General features: G+C 47.2%; 1 protein-coding gene across 1 annotated transcript in view; it reads left to right on the top strand.

Annotated features, from left to right (window-relative positions):
- unc13bb (unc-13 homolog Bb (C. elegans)) overlaps positions 1 to 14020 on the top strand; it is a gene marked incomplete at both ends in the record, with an annotated part of 123575 nt that overhangs the window by 48875 nt on the left and 60680 nt on the right. The window lies entirely within an intron of this gene.

The following is a 14020-nucleotide window of genomic DNA, read 5'->3' as shown; positions in this document are numbered from 1 at the left end:
ATAAATCGTTTCAATCGTTTCAATCAGTCGTGTGTTTGTGTGCGTGCGCGCGTGTTTTCTTTTTCTCCTGATGGTCAACAATCCAACATGGACAACGCTTTGCTCTCTTGTTTGCGAGACGGCGTTTGCTTTGTGTTGCAGACTAGTCGATGGTTCATCCAGCTGCCTCAGCAGACTAGGAGGGATCTGCTCTCCTGTGGTAAAGGGGCAGAATTAGTTTTGTCACACCCCCTCTATCCACCAGCTAAATGGTTCAGTGCAGGCAGCTATGAGTTCCCCTTCCTTGCTGTGACATTCATAGTCTTTTCATTGTGCGCTGACTTAGACATGAGGCGAGCGATACAGTATCTTATGTTTGTTTCAGATCGTTAAACTTTCAATGTCACTGAGATGATGCTGGTTTTAGTTTTACTGGCCAAACGTGAGATTCCACGTGTGTGTGTGTGTGTGTGTGTGTGTGTGTGTGTGTGTGTGTGTGTGTGTGTGTGTGTGTGGAGTGATAGTCTGTGTGGAGTGATAGGCTGTGTGGAGTGATAGTCTGTGTGGAGTGATAGTCTGTGTGGAGTGATAGTCTGTATGGAGTGATAGTCTGTGTGGAGTGATAGTCTGTGTGGAGTGATAGACTGTGTGGAGTGATAGTCTGTGTGGAGTGATAGTCTGTATGGAGTGATAGACTGTGTGGAGTGATAGTCTGTGTGGAGTGATAGACTGTGTGGAGTGATAGGCTGTGTGGAGTGATAGTCTGTGTGGAGTGATAGACTGTATGGAGTGATAGTCTGTATGGAGTGATAGACTGTATGGAGTGATAGTCTGTGTGGAGTGATAGGCTGTGTGGAGTGATAGTCTGTGTGGAGTGATAGTCTGTGTGGAGTGATAGTCTGTATGGAGTGATAGTCTGTGTGGAGTGATAGTCTGTGTGGAGTGATAGACTGTGTGGAGTGATAGTCTGTGTGGAGTGATAGTCTGTATGGAGTGATAGACTGTGTGGAGTGATAGTCTGTGTGGAGTGATAGACTGTGTGGAGTGATAGGCTGTGTGGAGTGATAGTCTGTGTGGAGTGATAGACTGTATGGAGTGATAGTCTGTATGGAGTGATAGACTTTGTGGAGTGATAGTCTGTGTGGAGTGATAGACTGTGTGGAGTGATAGTCTGTGTGGAGTGATAGACTGTGTGGAGTGATAGACTGTATGGAGTGATAGTCTGTATGGAGTGATAGACTGTATGGAGTGATAGTCTGTATGGAGTGATAGTCTGTGTGGAGTGATAGTCTGTGTGGAGTGATAGACTGTGTGGAGTGATAGGCTGTGTGGAGTGATAGTCTGTGTGGAGTGATAGACTGTATGGAGTGATAGTCTGTATGGAGTGATAGACTGTGTGGAGTGATAGACTGTGTGGAGTGATAGTCTGTGTGGAGTGATAGGCTGTGTGGAGTGATAGTCTGTGTGGAGTGATAGACTGTATGGAGTGATAGTCTGTATGGAGTGATAGACTTTGTGGAGTGATAGTCTGTGTGGAGTGATAGACTGTGTGGAGTGATAGTCTGTGTGGAGTGATAGACTGTGTGGAGTGATAGACTGTATGGAGTGATAGTCTGTATGGAGTGATAGACTTTGTGGAGTGATAGTCTGTGTGGAGTGATAGACTGTGTGGAGTGATAGTCTGTGTGGAGTGATAGACTGTGTGGAGTGATAGACTGTATGGAGTGATAGTCTGTATGGAGTGATAGACTGTATGGAGTGATAGTCTGTATGGAGTGATAGACTGTATGGAGTGATAGTCTGTGTGGAGTGATAGGCTGTGTGGAGTGATAGTCTGTGTGGAGTGATAGTCTGTGTGGAGTGATAGTCTGTATGGAGTGATAGTCTGTGTGGAGTGATAGTCTGTGTGGAGTGATAGACTGTGTGGAGTGATAGTCTGTGTGGAGTGATAGTCTGTATGGAGTGATAGACTGTGTGGAGTGATAGTCTGTGTGGAGTGATAGACTGTGTGGAGTGATAGGCTGTGTGGAGTGATAGTCTGTGTGGAGTGATAGACTGTATGGAGTGATAGTCTGTATGGAGTGATAGACTGTATGGAGTGATAGTCTGTGTGGAGTGATAGTCTGTGTGGAGTGATAGACTGTGTGGAGTGATAGGCTGTGTGGAGTGATAGTCTGTGTGGAGTGATAGACTGTATGGAGTGATAGTCTGTATGGAGTGATAGACTTTGTGGAGTGATAGTCTGTGTGGAGTGATAGACTGTGTGGAGTGATAGTCTGTGTGGAGTGATAGACTGTGTGGAGTGATAGACTGTATGGAGTGATAGTCTGTATGGAGTGATAGACTGTATGGAGTGATAGTCTGTATGGAGTGATAGTCTGTGTGGAGTGATAGTCTGTGTGGAGTGATAGACTGTGTGGAGTGATAGGCTGTGTGGAGTGATAGTCTGTGTGGAGTGATAGACTGTATGGAGTGATAGTCTGTATGGAGTGATAGACTGTGTGGAGTGATAGACTGTGTGGAGTGATAGTCTGTGTGGAGTGATAGGCTGTGTGGAGTGATAGTCTGTGTGGAGTGATAGACTGTATGGAGTGATAGTCTGTATGGAGTGATAGACTGTGTGGAGTGATAGACTGTGTGGAGTGATAGACTGTGTGGAGTGAGAGGCTGTGTGGAGTGATAGACTGTGTGGAGTGATAGACTGTGTGGAGTGATAGTCTGTGTGGAGTGATAGACTGTGTGGAGTGAGAGGCTGTGTGGAGTGATAGACTGTGTGGAGTGATAGACTGTGTGGAGTGATAGACTGTGTGGAGTGAGAGGCTGTGTGGAGTGAGAGGCTGTGTGGAGTGATAGACTGTGTGGAGTGAGAGGCTGTGTGGAGTGATAGACTGTGTGGAGTGATAGGCCGTTGATCCGGAGAGCATTCTGGAACATGACAAAAGAGAAATGGGAGTACAGCCAGGCAAAGCTGATGGTTCTTCTTCTCTTGGTGTCTTGAGGGCCTGTTGTGTTTGTGAAACGTCTCTGCTGCTTTGAATGACTGAACTTGGTTTAGCCACAAAATCCCCTCTGCCACACAGACTGGATGAACTGGGTCAGTGAGGGGCATAAAGCATGGTGACTGGGATAGATGGATATAGGCCTCATGTTGCTCATATTGTTGTCAGGCGAGTGCAGAAATACTGATAAGCAGGACTATGGCTGTAGGGATTGGAAAGGATCTAAGAACATGCACACACACGCACGCACGCGCACACACACACACACACACACACACACACACGCACGCACGCGCGCGCGCGCGCACACACACACACACACACACACACACACACACACACACACACACAGTCTTATATTGCATACGGATACTGAACTGTAAAAATAATGTTTTTCTCAGTCGATTATTAATTATATTATTATTATTATTAATATTGAATGTCATGAAGCTGTAATTGCAACACAATGATATTGTCTTCAGTTCTCATCAAGACCATTGAAAATGACTTCATAGTTGCATAGCAACACAGATTTAGTCACCTTTTAAGTTGTTTTATTATTAAGCTATTACAAGCTAAAGTACAATATTACATTTTCACATTTACATGAAACTGTCTTCGTCATAATGGCTCTGTGTTGACTGTCCTGCTAAAGTCTTTTTGGGCTTCTTATTTGTTTGCTTCTTTCTTCTTTTCTGTCTGTGTCTCCTCTCCCGTCCCGTCCCGTCCCGTCCCGTCCCGTCCCGTCCCGTCCCGTCCCGTCCCGTCCCGTCCCGTCCCGTCCCGTCCTGTCCTGTCCCGTCCCGTCCCGTCCTGTCCCATCACCTCGTTAAACCTCTTCCTTCACCTGACTTAGATCCATGAAGCAGAAAGGCCGGGTCAGAATCATCCCTGTAGATTCTGGCATGGGGGTAGAGGACTGGGAGAACAACAGATACAAAGTGCAGGGCAAGCAGCCTCAGCTGAGTGACTTCTTAGACGACGAGGAAGACAGCATTCTCCTTCGAATGGGGCGAACCTGCCCCGAGCACACACGCAGCTCTCTCAGTCAAAACAGTCGACGTAGCGACATCCTGCCGGCCACCTACCCCGAGGGCTATGACACTATCGATCCGCGGCGGAAGAAAAAGATACGGGATCCAGGAGGGTTGGTCAGTACGGCACCAGACAAAATCCGAGGCCAGGCTTCCCCCCCTGACCTTGCAGTCCTCCGCCAGAAGAGAGGCGAGCTGGTGATGCGGCAGGTAGCAGAGCTTCAGAAAGAGGAGGTGCATATGACACCGTGCCTCAGGCCGTACAAGGATGGCCTCCTCTACAAGACGAGGATGTGGGCTCAAAATGAGCTGGAGAACACACTGGAACATTATGTAGCGTACAAAGAACAGGAAGCTGCTCGACTGAGGGCAAGGTTTGATTTTGATTTAGATGGCTCGGAGGAACTACACTACCCGATAGGAGCAGAGGACGACATTGCCTTTCTAGCAGAAGACATTCACTCAGACAATGTGAGAGCTCATGGCAAAGACAGGTATGCTTTGTCGTATGGGCGTCACATGGAAGATCCTCAAGGTTTTCGGGACAAGAAGTGTGGAAAAGGTCAAATGGGAGGATGGGCTCCGGAGGCAATGCTTTCTCCTGTGGAGGAGCCAAATGATGAATATGTAGACCCTATGGATGAGCTCCATAGTCTGGTTGAAACGGTTTCTGAATACCTTGCTGAAAAAGAGGAGGAAATAAGCAAGTATGGTTCTCTTCCTAAATCAAGTAAATCCAGACTATCATCTCTGGGTAGCAACAGGACAGATTCTTTGGGAGAGGACCAAAACAGTTCATCAAAGGATACCAGAGTAGAAACCCAATCACAGGCTCCTTCTGACCAGCGTATATCAGGTATATCTTCTGACCAGGGTATATCAGGGGTGAAAAATGCTGTGAGCTCTTTATTTAGTTCCTTCACTGACAGAGTTGGTGCAGGTCCCAAACAGCCTGGCTGCTCTGCGCCAGCACCAGCACCATCTGCACAACCCTCCCAAACTAAAATATCAAAACTATTCTCCTTTATTCCAAAATCAACTAGTTCAGCTCCTGTTGCTGTGGTATCTCCAGTAGCAATTTCACCAGAAACATCTTTCAGTCCTATGTGTTCTCAACCACAATTTGATGCCAAGACACAAGGTCATATTCGAGAAGCTAAAACTCCCATAAGAACACAGACTCAAACAGGTGCTAGTGAAAAAGTATCCGAATTTGCAACCAAACCTCAAACTGCTACAGTAAACTCGGTTTTGGGGAAATTAAATCCTTTAAAGCTTTTTTCAGGAGAAGGCAGAGGAGAGAAGGACTCGGCTGAAGGCAAACAGCCCCCAGTGACAACTTACTCACAAGATCATGCACATAGGGATGACAAATATGTCCATCAAGAGGAACAGCCAGTGGCAGCTGGAGAAGGTAGAACATCAGAAAAAGCAAGAAGTTCATCACAAGGGAAACATTTTGGACAAAGTGAAGAAAAAAATGGATATGGGAAAGCGAATCCTGTGACTTGCACACAAGGAAATGTGCCTGCACCGGGTCCAGGGAGGCCCACTGGCCAAACAGGCTTCTTCAGCCCTTTTAAGAAGTCATTAAGCTCACTGATAACACCCTTTTCCCCTGTTCCACCTCAGGGACCTCCACCTGTTGCAGTTTATCCTGTGTTTAGGTCTGCAGAAGACTTACAACAAGAGAAACCAGTGGAGGAGCCATCGTCGAGTAATAAGCTCAAACCACCTTTCATGTCTGAAAATGTCTCTAATCAGCAGCCACTCAAAGCAGAGGGAGGAATGCTTTCTAGCTTCTTCAAGTTGGCATCCAGTGAAGATGTTAGTGCTTCCAGAAACACACAGAACTCTGGGCAATCATGTCAAGCTGCAACCTCAACAACAGGCATGTCCACCGCCCTGCCACAGAATCCTGGTGCTGTCCCTTCAACACCGCCCCATGGAAACACAGAGACAGGGTGGTTCTCCAGCATATTTACTCCTACGACAGCTCCCTCTGGTTCAAACCAGAATCTTGTCAGCATTCAACAGCAAAGTCAGAGGGGTCAAGTGCCATCTAGCTCACATCCAGCGCATACGTCACATCAGACGACTGCAGCATCACCTTCTGGGATACAGCAGCAGGCACCTCATCATCCTGAATCACAGAGTTTTTTGACAGGTCTTTTGAAAGGGAGCTCATCTGAGGACATGTCACGCACAGGCTCGAAGCAGACACAGCAAGGAGGGCTACTATCTGGGCTTCTCAAATTTGGCTCTGCGAGTGACCTATCTGGCAATGTGCCACAGCAGGCTCCTCTTAGCAATCAACCACCCAGGGGCAGTAATCCCCAACCTTTCCCCCATCATCCTCCCCCACAACAAAATGCTCCAGCCCCTCCGACAGGGGGCATTCTCTCAGGGCTATTGAGATTTTCATCCGCAGAAAATATACCAGCAAATGTACAGCCTCCACAAGCTCAACTGCAGAGGAACCCCCTTAGCAATGACCCAGGTCAGCTACAAGGTCTAAACCGAGGGCCCTATTTCAGGACCGGATCACCAAGTGAACATGCTGACCAGCAACAGACTAGTAAACCAAGCTTTACTCGACAACAATCATTTCCACTCCATCAAACACCATCTCAGAAAGGTGGTTTCCTATCTGGACTCTTTAAGTTTGCATCGACAGACAATGTAAACACCAATCAGTACCCATCAGCACAGCAACATGGCATTACCCCAAGTAGATCCAGCCAGGAGCAACCAAGGGCAAGAAATATCCCAATTCCAAGCCGAAATCAACCACAAACTAGTCCATCACAAAACATAACTCAACCAAGTGGTCTCCTTTCTGGACTATTTAAATCTTCCTCTGAGAATATGCCCCAACAGCAGCAGCCAGAAATGATCCAAGGTAGACAACAACAGATCAAACCACCAAATAGTCAGACTGCTCAGACACAGCTGGAGACTCCAAATCAATTTGGAGTATTCTCAGGCTTGTTTAACAAGTTAACAAAATCATCTGAGAATGTTGAGACTAGCTGCTCGGCATCGACCGGACAATCACTGCATCAGAGAGCCGACGATAACACACAAACAAGGCAGACACCACTGCAAACTCAGTCAAACACCAATGTAATTCAGCTATCCTCACAAGAACAGAATGTGGAGAGAGAAAATAAGTCTTATCGGCCTCCCCAGCAAGGGTTTTTATCTGGACTCTTCACCAGACATGGAACTGAGGTTTCCTGCACTCATAATCAAGCAGACACTGGTTACTCAGAAAATCTGCAGATTACAGAGCAGAATACACCTTCGCCTAATTCCACAGGGTTGCCTTCAGGCATATCAAAAACTAGGCCAAATACCATCACAGAAAGTGCTACCCCAGGTTTTGAAAATGAGAGTAGACAAAAAGTTGTTCCAGATTCTCGCAATCCAGGACAGAGCAGACATGCTTTCCGTAGTGCACCTGTCTCAATAGATTCTGAGAGTTTAGATTTGAGAACATCAGATACTTTTGCAAGGTCTCTTCAGAGTCAAGCAGCATACTCTTCAATTAGCACGGGCAATTTATCTCAGCTATCATACTGTCAGAGTTCACAGCAGTCAGTCCACCCAAATGCGTATATTACAGATCATATTCATTCCCTTTCACATGGCCATTCGAATTTTGCAGTTATGCCTATGCAGCCATATATTGGCAGAAGCAACCCCAGTTTGTGTGGACTAACCAGGCCAAATCTTTATCAAGATCAGTTGTCCCCTTATGGAATAAGTCCTACCTATGATAAAAACCAGTGGATCCAAGAATCTGTTCTATGGCATCAGTTTCAGAATGAGTTACAGGATTATCAACACCAGGGAGAGGATCAAGGGTACACACAGCAATATGGAGATGCATCCTTACAGGGCTCTTCTCTCCAATGCAGCTCCTCAAATAACCAGCATAACTCCTCAACACCATGGAAAGGTCTTATTTGTCACAAAGAGCAAATTGGCTCATATCAGTTTGGGGAACACATACATTTGAACAATGATCCAAATCCCAAAAAGAAATTATGGAACAGCTATGATGATTTGGAAAATTTACAATATTCACACAAAGAGGAGAATGCATTGAACTTATCGACTCAACAAAGTAATGCTACGTTTGGGAAATGGCACCCGTGCAATGATGGTAGCCGTTACAGCTTGAATGATGTTTCATATCATGAAGGCTATTATGAGGAGACTGCACCAAGCTTATCTTCTTCATCCAATTGGCAGTATGGGATTGATAGCATTCCGGATTTCCACACTGATGGCATGATCCATCAGAACCAGTTTAATTTACATAGACCGGTAGATTCAAATTACCCTCCAAGTGTCAATAGGGAGATGGGCGACTCCATGTATCTTGAAGATACTGAATGGTACCAGCAGTGGCTTGCACTATTGGAGCAAGGAATGTGGTGGCCGGCAGAAGATGGTGATTGTGGCTACTTTGTTTACACGGATCATGAATACATTTACGCCTTGCTTACAGACGCCGCAGGGGAATATGTATATGCTTGTGCCCCTGAAGGAGAGACTTGGGGAAATGTGCAGCAGTTGGGTGGTTTCCCTAATGCTTGGTTGCACAATGAGATGGTTACAGTATGTGGCTTTAAAGTCCCTCTATACAATGAGGACGAGCTTCTTTGGCTACCCGGACAAGATCACAGTGATTCTCAACTTCTCAACGCCCCCCTCGATTTATCTGCTGCCTATAGGAGAGGAAACCAGATTATGAATTTGAATCTTGAGCGTTTCTCCCAAATGTTTGAAAATTCATTGCCGTCACAGGGAGAACATGCTGTAGATGTCACATCCTACAGATTAAACAAAGTCAGGATGGATCCAAGACAGCCGAGTTATGTCTACCAAGACCCACACACAGAGGTTATTGACCTTTCGTGCCATAATAAAGACCACATTGGCCCCTATTGGAACAACCGCGAAATGAAGACACTTCTTGCTCAAAAGGTTGCGGTTTCCCTCAACTCTACCCCTACTGCAAATTCAAATCAGCAGTTACTTGACAACTGTTATCAGCCTAGCCAACGCCGACGTTCATCCACTGGGCTTACAGTGAAGCATGTAGATGACATATCAGAGGAAGAATGGAGGAAGAGAGTGACTCCTGGAGAAGAGCAACCTAATCGTCAAGTCAATAGAATCTCCTCTCTCATATCGTCTTTTGTGGGCAAAACATCACCATCAGACTCACGTCAAACTGGCCTAACCTCTGGTGATCAACAGACATCACGCGGGATTGAGCCCGCTGACAAACATGCGAGAAGCATTCTCTCATCAGGTTTCCAGAGCCTTAAGTCAAAGATCATCAAAGAAGAACCCCCTACTGTTGTAACTCAGCCAGAAACTGTCGCGCAACAAATGCAGAGGCCAGCCGCAACGCCGTCAAGAATTTTGCCCACACTACCAACAACTGCTCATATGAGTCAGTATTCTTCATCACAATCAGCTTCCCAGAAGCCTCGACTTGCACGTCAAAAAACCATGTCACAACAGGAAACCCCGCCAACACAGCCCGTTGGCAGAGGGCCTTTGGCATCAACAGAGTCCCCAATTAAATCTGGATCACCTGCACAGCCTGCAGCCAACAAGCCAGTAGAAATACCAGCACAGAAACCAGCTGAACAACCACAGGCAGGTTTCATGAGCTTTTTCAAATCTGCAGTAGGAATGGAGGAGCCCAAGCCAGAGCCCCAGACATCTCCTCAGACACCTTTGAATCAGCAGAGCAAAACTGGCAGCACTGCTTCCTTACCAGGCAGTGTGACTCCAAACAAAGAGGCTACAGGAATATCAAATGTCTTTGGATCGATCGGCAGCCTCTTTAGTGCTGAGCCCTCTCCACCACAGCAACAGCAACCAAAGCCTCGTGTTACAGAGAGCTCACCGGCGTCGGCCTCTAGACCTCGGGGTATACAGAGACAGCGGACAATGCATCAAACTGCTGCTTCTCAGTCCGCTCAGAGCCAACCACCAAGCAAAAATGTATCACAAGTGTTTCCTCCCACTTTTGCCACAGGCCCTACTCCAGGCCAATCACAAACGATGCCAGCGATAGGGCAGACTAAACAGGAAGCAGGACCTAAACCATCTGGTGGACTGTTTGGTTTTTCTATTGGAGAAATGCTGTCTGGATCAACAACAGCTGCCCAAACTGGGCCCTCACCTCAAGCATCTGCATCAACCACAGCTCCACAAGCGCCACAAGAAGAATCCCTTGGTAAAAGTATATTATCATTATTTAGTGGGGCAATTCCTCCACAGGCTGCACCTCAGACAGGCCCCTCACCTCAGGCACCCCATACAAGTGCAGCTTCACAACCTCCCCAACAAGAATCCCTTGGTAAAAGTATATTATCAATGTTTGTAGGCCCAGGTCCTCTGCAGCCCTCGCCTCAGACTGGGCCCTCTCCTCAGGCACCTCCTACAAGTACTGCTCCCCAAGCTCCTCCACAGGAATCCCTTGGTACAAGTTTATTATCAATGTTTAGTGGGCCAAGTCCTCCACATGCTGCACCCCAGACTGGGCCCTCACCTGAAGCACCTCCTACAAGTACAGCTTCACAACCTCCCCAACAAGAATCACTTGGTAAAAGTATATTATCAATGTTTGCAAGCCCAAGTCCAACCGCGCCTCCACAAACTAAGCCTACTGCCCAGGTGCCTCTACAGGGAACTGTACCCTCAAAAGAGCCCCTAAGTACAGGGTTTCTTTCAATGTTTAGTGGGCCCAGTCCCCCACAATCTCAAACACAAGCACAGCCTCAACCACAAGGTCAGCCCGCCAGCTCTGTTCTTGGAGGGATACTGGGTGGCTTGTCTCCCTCCAATGAAAGTCCAGGAAAAGGTTTGTTCTCTATGTTTGGTGCCCCAACTCCACAAACCCCAGCAGCAGGTGGAAATGCAAATATGTCTACTATACCAGGAGCAGCTGCAGCATCAAAAGAAGCTGCTAATAGTATATTCTCAATTTTTAGCCGTCCTATGTCACCACCACAACAACAAAGTGCAACCCCTGACTCTAAATCTGGTACTGCTACTCTTCTAAATCCAATGCTCAGTTCTTCTACTTTACAACAAAGGCCCTCCCAAGTATCATGTATTCCCAGTAGCTGTGTCCCAATGGCAGCAACTACCAGCAAAACATCAAGTGAACTGTTAATGCTGAGCAAAACTAGTCCTCAGTCTAGTGAACCACATGCTAGCCCATTCACTGATGCTACTGTGACCATTACAACTTCTTCTCAAGAGGGCACCACAGTTAAAACAATTGACAGTTCAACTACGGAACATATCTCAGAATGTGCCACTGCACAAATGGAAACGAGCTCAAAAGGTGCACATCATGATCCTATCCCCCCTAAAGAACCACCAGCTTCAGGCCTGCTGTCTATGATCAATGGATCCGCTTCACGGCCTCCATCCTCACAAGCTGGATCTGTTACAGATGGTCCAGGAAAAGGTTTGTTTTCAATGTTTTCTGGGCCCGCTACCGAGCCAAGTGCTACTCAGACAGGTTTGCTCTCCATGTTTGGAAGTGCTACCCCTCAGGCCTCTACTCAGACCGGAGGTTCTATATTGGGAGGTATGTTTGGAGGCTCTACTTCCCAGACACCAAACAGTCAAACAGGGGGATCACTACTAGGTGGTTTATTTGGAGGGCCTGCTCCGCAGGTTGCTACTCAAGCTACTTTTACTACCAGCGGAGGCTCTACTCCCAAGACAGCAGCACCTCAGACAGGGGGGTCATTGCTAGGAGGATTATTTGGTGGGTCTGCGGCCCAGACTACTGGTTCACAGACTGGAGGATCTATTTTGGGTGGGCTGTTTGGAGGACCTACAGACTCAACTGCAGCACCCCAGACCGGCACTGGATCAATATTGGGAGGTATTTTTGGGGTGTCTGCTTCTCCGCAAGCAGATACTGGTGCATCTCTGTTGGGTGGCATTTTAGGCGGAGCTTCTGTCCCTACAGAGCCACCTGGTAAAGGCTTGCTTTCGATGTTTGGAGGGCCAGATCCACCTGCAACAGTAACACAAAAAACCACTGGTGACAGCAACACATCAACTCCAGCTCTTCCTGACACTTGTTCAGTTGATACTGCACCCAAAAGCAAAGAGCATGCAGAAACACTTAAGCAGCGTGACGGTACAGTTCAACCTCTGGAGGCAAGCTCTCCCAAAACTGATGACAAGGCAGGTGTAGAAGTTCAAGGCCAAGATACAAACAAACATGACAAACCACCTCGTTTAGCTAATGATAATCAGTCTAAAGAAGCTGAAATTTCAGCACCATCAGAGCAACTTCCAAGACCAGAGCTTCTAGTGAATGATCAGTCTAGTCAAATTCTACCTAAAACTGGAGAGGCAACACCAGCCACTCAGTCAACAATTCCTGTTGTACAAGGACAACAGAAGCCTCCGGAGCCAGATAAATCTATTTTAGACTCATCAGCAGATACAGTTTCAGGCTTCATGTCCTCACTTTTCAAACCTGCTCCTGCTCAAGGTTCTCAGCAACAGCAGAAAAACTCACTTTTCGGTCTGGGAGGAACAACACTACAAGCTGATAGCCCTCAGACTGGAGGGTCGATATTAGGGGGTATTTTTGCAGGATCCAGCACCCAGACAGCAGCTCCTCAGACACCGGGCTCATTACTAGGGGGTTTATTCGGAGGGTCTGCTCCCCATGCTGCTCCTCAAACCACTACTCCACCCACTGGAGGGTCAACATTGGGTGGTATATTCGGAGGAGGGTCCACTGTAGGTCCCCAGGCTGGTGGTTCTTCTTTACTCGGTGGAATGTTTGGAGGAGCCACTGCTCAGACTGCAGGACCACAGACTGGGCCATCAATACTGGGGGGTATAGGTGCATCTTTGTTTGGGGGCATGGGACAAGCACCTAAGCCATCTGAATCAAAGCCAGTTGAACCCAGGCCAACACCTGGCACACAGCCACACAGTACTGAGAACAGTGAAAACAAAATGGCCGTGTCAAGTCTACCAGATAAAGGTAATAGTCAAACATCCGGCGGGCAAACACTGGCAACTACTGAGGGGACTTCTCCAGTAACTTCTAATGAAACACGTGCTCCCATAAGAACAACAAGTGACGCAAGCCATCGAGTAGATAACACTGAAAAAGAAAAGGCAACTCCTGAGGGGGATGTGATCCATGAGAGGCCTATGATCATTACAGAGGAAGCTGAACGTATTGATGCTGACAAGTTCATCCCAGCAAATACCCCAAAAGCAGATACTCTGAAAGCTCCCGCAGATGAGCAGTTGCCCAAGACTGCAGAGCCACTTCAAGCTAAGTCCCTGTTTGGCTTCATGTCAGCACAGAGTGATGCAGGAAGATCTCTTGGATCTCTGTTTTCATCCCCACCAACAAAGTCCTCAGGTGCTTCTTCAATGCCTCAAACAGAAGGAGGTCTGTTTTCAGGATTCAAATCACTATCTGCTGGCCTATTCCAAGACGATAAGCATGTTGCAGAAAAGCAAGAGCCATCTACCCCTTCATTCTTTGGGGCAAAGATAGGTTTCCCTTGGCAGGCAGATCCACCCAAGTCACAAGCTGCCACAGTCATAACATCTCAGGCCAAAATCGACGACAAGCCAGCAAGTGGTCCAACGCAAAGTGTAAAGAAAGGTGCAACATCTGGTGTCCAAAAAAAGGAGTCGGTAGGTTCCCCGGAGGATGTAGCAACCCCCCAGATTTCCATCTCCACTCCTGAAGTAGATCCTTCAGCACCCCTGTCCCAAAAGGACTCTGCAGGTCATACCTCTGAAGTGCAGCTGGACAAGCAGTCCAAGAAGGATCTATTGAATGCAAAAAGGCTAGTAAAAAGCATAATAAATGGAAATCCCCCAACTCCATTTATGACATGCATTGACATTTTGGAGAAGAGTATCCCCTGTCCAGCTCTGCCACCCATCCTAGTAGTGTCATTAATCTTT

This window comes from Poromitra crassiceps, assembly GCF_964638095.1.
Source record: "Poromitra crassiceps genome assembly, chromosome: 8".
Classification (NCBI taxonomy): domain Eukaryota; kingdom Metazoa; phylum Chordata; class Actinopteri; order Beryciformes; family Melamphaidae; genus Poromitra; species Poromitra crassiceps.
This window is presented reverse-complemented; position numbering and strand designations above follow the sequence as displayed.